Source organism: Diadema antillarum, unplaced genomic scaffold (genome assembly GCF_040938485.1).
Source record: "Diadema antillarum isolate AM-2024a unplaced genomic scaffold, OU_Dant_1.0 scf00000037, whole genome shotgun sequence".
Lineage (NCBI taxonomy): Eukaryota > Metazoa > Echinodermata > Echinoidea > Diadematoida > Diadematidae > Diadema > Diadema antillarum.
In genome coordinates, this window is record NW_027270926.1 from 275,001 (window position 1) to 281,816 (window position 6,816).

The following is a 6,816-nucleotide window of genomic DNA, read 5'->3' on the forward strand; positions in this document are numbered from 1 at the left end:
ATTGCTCGCTAAGCTGATTCGGGATGCACGGAAATTAGTCTTTTTGACTTCCAATCTATCCTCCCACTCATTCACTTACTCACTCCCTCTCTCCTCCCCCTCCCCCTTCCCCCTCCAATCTTCACCGATCCCCTCTTCCCCTTGCTCCATCACTGTTTGTCATTCGTTCATTCATAATTCCATCTCTCTTTGCTCCAGGAAATTGGGGCAAGTAAATTGAGTGCAGCTCTCTGTATGACGAGTGTGTGGGCAGACGAGAGTGCAAAGTTACTACTCACACTGAGACTATGGTTTCCTTTCACGAAAAAAACCTATTTTTTCCTCTTTTTATTATTTTTCTCTGTCTGTCTGTCTGTCTGTGTCGTCACCGTCATCTTTCCATGATCATTCTTTTCAACAGCGTGGTACAAATAAGAGAAAACATATACTATAAGTAATATCAATGTTACATGCTAAAATATGTTGTCTAATCTACTGTCATTCCATGGCATTCCTCTTGTTATCTTTAAGGAGGCATTTTTTTTCCCATCCTGTCTAGGCTATTTTTTTTCAATCTCCAATGATATTTCATAACAAGTTTTGGGAAACATCTGTTTTGCCCCTCAATCTCTCAAGTGTAAATCACTTTTGCTGAGACTTTGCTGAGAAGTTACGTCACAAAGAATACCAAAAAAAAAAATGAGGAAACACGAGGACTTCTAATCAAGGTGTTATGAAAACAGTTGTTAAACTGTGGCTTCCTACACAATCATGTTTATATACCTCGCTTATGTGCATTCGCAATAGGTAAATACTACACATGTGAAGAGTGTCTACTTAGGTTTCGGTGTTCGGGTGATACAAGTCAAGTTACAGTGAAACAGCGGTGTTAGATACCTAAGACTGCAGTACGCAGACATTTCCAGATGACATACCAACAGCAGTCAAAGCAAATCATGAGAAACTCATCAATTTACAGGAGATGTGCTTCCACAAAGTAGAGAAGCACCAATATGAGGCGGCTCGTTAGATTCAGAATATTACATGTCATTGAATGTGATTGAATGACCATGACAACTGTAAACAAACAAGAAAAACGGAAAGAGAGAGAGGGGGTGGGGCAGGAAGAGATTACATTACATAGGTTGACTTGGAAAATTTAACACACGACACGCATAGCTATTAAAGTGTATCGGACATTCCAAGCTTACCACATCAAACAGCAATATTACCTCAATATCACCAATGATCACTTATAATATAAATATCACTTTGCAGATCGACGTAAGCTGTGAGTATTCCTTTCCAGCACTCGCAAATAAAGTGCAAGTCCAAATTCGAATCTACATTAGTTTTCTATCGTCAGTAGATTGACACATTGGCTCTTCTTCCTAATTCCAAAAAATTCAATTAAAAGACAAACGATGTAGAGGTACTCACCGAACAAGCAAGACTCCAAATAGGCAGAAGAGAAGGTATGGATACCGAGAAGGTAGACAGGGGGACGGGAGTCAGGTAACAATTTTCCCGCGCAAAAAACTGAACGTTTGAATCCTATTGATCGCTTGGATGACAGTCAGTAACAAGCCACATTTTTTGCACCTTTGCAGGATCCATGGTTCGTGCTGATGGAGTCAAAAATAAGCGACTGGTCGTGTGCAAGATATCCAAGTATCCTTTTAATTTGAGAATTACATCAGAGCAGGAATAAAGCTTGGAATACGAAGGTCCCCTAGTTCTTATATCTTCTCTCTCTCTCGCTCGCTCGCTTACAATGTGTGATATCAAATGACGATGTAGAGCAACACACTAATGAAATATGTCAGTCGATCCATGCATGAACCATTCATAGTCCGCTGCGTTTGCTGGTAATAGATTATCACGTATAAATCGAGAAGGAATAAACAGATTATCGAACAGAAGTGGAGTCTAATCTCGTGCAGGTCACCGTGATGAAATCATCCAGGTGTTTTTTGGTCGTGACTTCAGGTTTTGACGTGCTGTGGTGACGCTCTTACACGCATTTTAGTCAGGCGGAAAAAGCAAGCCCTGAGTCACGATTGACCCGCCCCTAGGGCTGATAGACAGCGCTGAGATATCGTCGGCTGAGATCTGGTCAAGAAGACATCGGAGCAGAGAATAGACCCGCTATATGTCAGATCTCCACCGATTCATGAATATCGCATTGATAGCGCTGGTGACGGGCGCCGACAATGCACACTTGCAGTAGCGAGCTTCGGTATTCAAAGGGACCGCTGATATTCTGATCTCAGCAAAGATAGCAGCAAAGTGTGTAAGCACTTGGAGAGAGAGGGAGTTCGAGCCACTGAAATAGAGAAAAGAGAGAAAGAAAAAAAAATAAAACAACGAACAAAGAAAAGAAGAAGTCCACTAGATGTTAGCCTCAAGGAGACTAGAGAATACAAAATGCATCGTCTATCGACACACAAACAATACCGACTCCGCTTAATGAAGTTGCGGCTAAAAATCCTACGCTACTAGACTTCCAAACACAGCGCAGCACCCAGGGCAACATTCGCTCAGTAAGTCCATTAACAAATTGATTTTGTTAGTCGCACAACGGAGCACAGTTGGTACAAGTGGTTGTCACGCCTTCCAACGCTTGTTGCACTAGGGTGTTATCGGTGGTTCTTCTGCACGCATTGGGCATTCACAGCGGAAAAAAATTATCCAGAGTTACGAGCTGAACAAATGTGACTCGGTACTATGAATGAAAGAGTTTAACAGGGTCAAACTGCATTTCAGCGCTCTGAAAACAAGAGTAAAGACCCCTGGCGATACCGAGCGCGGCCGACATCGAACAGCTTGTCAAACACGGACTTTAAAGCAGTTGGGCTCGCATGATTCACTTGTCAGCAACTCAACGTTGGTGGCGTCGGTAGACAGGTCGTGATGACGTCAATCTCGGACTTGGTCTGCGGGCACAAAGAGAGAAAGAGACAGAGAAGTGAGAAGGAGAGGGAGAGAAAGGAAAAAAAAAGAGAGGGCGATGTTGGGGAGATAGAATAGAGAGCAAATAAATGAGAACTGTTGGCATTGAATCGTAATGAGCAATCGCGTTTTTAGCATTCTGGAGGAGGAAGTTTCTGTGCAGGCACCTAGTTTCTATATAGCTAGTGATGTAGGACACGAACAATATTTGGCGACACTCACTTTACTGGTGAAATTACCTCAGTTGTCGGTCTTATACTTGTCTGATTCCTTTTTTTTATTGCGTTAGTGTTCTCTTACGCTAGATGTATGCATTTGTCTGTTCCCTTATTCTTTGCTCATCCTATAGAGAAAGTGTCTCATCTTGATGCACTCATGCGTGTATCTCGTTGTCATGGAAACGTGGCGACTTTGGAAAAAATACATTTCAGCGAAGTACATGGAAACATAAGCAGGTATTTCTGGTTGAGAAAAAAAAAATACCCAACGAGAGGGAAGCGAAGGAAGAGATTGGGTAAAAGTGAACGTGACGGGAACACTCAAGAGATTATCGGCTAAAAAGGGCACGGTATGTGTTTAACCATTTAATCGCGTTCATTGCATAGTGTGACACACCTACTCTTGAGAGTGTACATTGCAGCAATCCATTTCGCTATATATTGATACAGAATTATCTGCAGGTATAGAAATCGACTCATTTCGACGCCCATTCCAACGGACAAATATGCCTAAATGTGACTAACTGTTCTAAATAAATCCCGAGTAAAATATGTATGATTCAAGAGACGTAACACCATTATTATACTGAATCCTAGAAAGAAACACTCATCCCAAGTTCGCAGTTAGAATTAATTTCTTCAACTGAACTCTTACATATATCAAACGATTTCAATGTCACTCGTACATCTGTGGTGTCCAAATAGATATGTATGAACATAGGATAAAACGAGTACACGCTCTTCTTGTGTTTCTAAATTTGGAACAAGGAAAAAACACCATGAACGTAATCATCACAACGGCACCATTACGGGTTAGGCTGCCGGGTTGCCAGACGGGAGGTTAATGAACATGGGTTTATGCTCAAACTGGATAGCCATGTCTATTGCCATGAGCGGAACAATCTAAACAAAGACTGCCCGAATTTCGCAGGTAAGCGTAGTATAACAAATATTGTGGATTTTATGAGGTGAGTGCGTCATTTCTTCATACAGAGAGCATAAATATACCAAGACAATCCGTTAAAAAAAGAAAAAAATTGGCAACTTTATCACTCACTCGTTGGCCCATTGTCATTAGTGAAGTGGTACAGTTTTAACATAAACAGTATTTAGACTTGTGATCATCGTTTATAATCGTAATGAATGTCTTCGTGCGTGTATGATGACAGACAGCTGACTTTGTAGAAAGGATTCGATAAGCGATTCAGTCCGTGACTCAGAGGCGATACTTAACAGAGGACAATGATTTATGGGGATCAGCCGCTGAAGTGATACCGCCATTTGTTCGAACTCCCACGGCAATCGCAGAAAGGCGGTAATTAATTCGCCACGCTCGGTGAGGCGTATATTTTTCACGTATGATAAGAGAGAAGGATGTTTCTGGGAAGCACTCTCCTGAAATGTTTCTATGTGTGTATATGCGTGGGAGTGTGTTATGGTGTTATGGCGTGTGTGACAACCGTGTAATGACGATAACATACACTGCAAAAAGTCCGGTGTTAAATAGTGAACACCGACCTGGTGTTAAATTTTCGGTGCTCATTTATGGTGTTAAATTAACACCTACGGGTGTCATTTCCAAATCTTAAACTGTTTTTGAAGAGTTTCTTAGTAACTGCACTTCTTGTTGATTTTTAATTTAAACAAGACGATCAAGAATTTTACATTAAAATACTAGATTTTTGAAAAAATGTGAAAATAAATTTACACCAAAGTAACACCAGCTGGTGTGGTCCCTTATTGAAGCTGGATGGGTGTTAAACCATTGATATTAACACCAGCAAATATCAAATCAACACCATGTGGTGTCATTTTTGAATTAACACCAGTAGTGTCAAAATAACACCAGGTACAGTGTCAAATTAACACCACGAAGTGTCAGGTGAACACTTTTCAACACCATCACAGTGCATTTTTAACACCTGTGGGTGTGGTCCTTTATTGAAGTTTGATCGGTGTTAGATTTAACACCCGTGGTGTTAAATCTAACACCGATGTTTTTACAGTGTAGAAAAGGTAATATGTAACAAATTTTTCAAGATAATGTTCGATAGACAATGAATAATATATGTGTTTGTATACCCTGGGTTCGCGGTGTATATATATATATATATATATATATATATATATATATATGAGTATATGAATATAAGAACGACCCAAGTCCATGGAAGATCATTTCGAGTAAACTAAAAAAAACTTCATATCTCTTTTATTTGTCCAATAATATTCTATTTAACTGTGATGGGAAGGCAACATTGTATATACAAATTAGAACATATATTATTATGACAACTAACATTTACATTAATTGTGGAGAGGCCATTTTGTGTGGTGGACTTGGGTCATTCTTTGATTCATATACATGATATTCTGCTATAGAGATGGGAGAAGGATGAGAGAGGGCGCTATTATATGAATGTAAGAATGACCCAAGTCCTTCATTCTTACATTAATATAAGATTTAACTTATTCATTTCAGGCACTTCCGGGGGTAATTAGGATTTATCATTTGCACACAAGATGAGTCCATGCATAAGCTACAATTTCCCAGGTCAAACTGAATTTGGCCAAAAATTGGACTTGGGTCGTTCTTATATTCATATACTCTATGTATATATATATATATATATATGCGTGTGTGTGTGTGTGTTTCTATGTATATGTGTCGTAATGTTTCCTACGTGTGTATCCTAATGCTGATACAGATATAGCAAAGTGACCTGTCCACATCTACGTTAGATAAGGAATCGATTATTTTAAGTGTGGATTTGTGGTCAATGCTTGAATGATTTCCCATTTCATCACTTGAAATATCATCACCCTGTTGCTAGGTGGGACATTATACATTCTCGATAGAATACCGGTAATGCATTATTCTCAGTGTGTGAATTTCTACGGGGAGTTTTCTACAGCGATTTACACATTTGCAATTTCCTTCACCGGAACTACAATTGGTATGAAAGCTTATCTGCTAATGCTGGTGCTCACAAGCTGTAGTTGTAGAGTAATGTGCGTTTGAAACTTGAGCTAGTTGTCAACGATACCCCCACAACACAACAGAGAAGCTGGTGTAAAAAAAAAAAAAAAGGGGTGTCGCGTTTCCACGGCAAATTAAAGAATGTGCCCCAAGGGGAGCTAACGGGGCATAGAATATCTATCGGTCTACGTCTTAACTATGTGTTGGTCATCGGCTCGCCCACACGGAAACGGAGCACGTGAAGGCAACGAGCGTCTAATTAACGCGACATGTATTCATACGCCACGTGGACTGCAGAAGGACGTCGAGCAGCACAGATACGGATCACTTTCTTAGCATGGTCAATACAGCAGCACAACACGGTGGTGTTTGTGTGTGTGTGTGGGGGGGGGGGAGGGGTGCTATGGACTGGCTGTTTGAAATATTCATCTGCTTTCGCGGCGGACACAGTCCATTAGTCGGTCGCAGCTCGCATCCAGTTTGCCAGGGCCATTAGATCTTAATCCATTGCCGGCCCGCTGTTGTGATTCAATCTTGCCTGTTTGATTGCCTGTATGGGTACAATCCATGAATGATTTGCCTTGAGTTGACACCCGATTTCCAATCTAAATTTAAAGGAGCGAAAATGAGTCTACCGCTTCATGTTACTCTGTTTCACAAGCAACATTGATCCACTCGATGAATGAT

General features: G+C 40.6%; 1 protein-coding gene across 1 annotated transcript in view; it reads right to left on the reverse strand.

The window, feature by feature from the left end:
- The window catches only part of LOC139708690 (synaptotagmin-6-like), a 100,971-nt gene extending 99,424 nt beyond the window's left edge, over positions 1-1,547 (reverse strand). The window contains exon 1 of the mRNA XM_071620627.1: positions 1,420-1,547. The gene's annotated coding sequence lies outside the window, so the exon portion shown is untranslated. The remainder of the gene's footprint in view (positions 1-1,419) is intronic.
- Between the last annotated feature and the right edge of the window lie 5,269 nt (positions 1,548-6,816).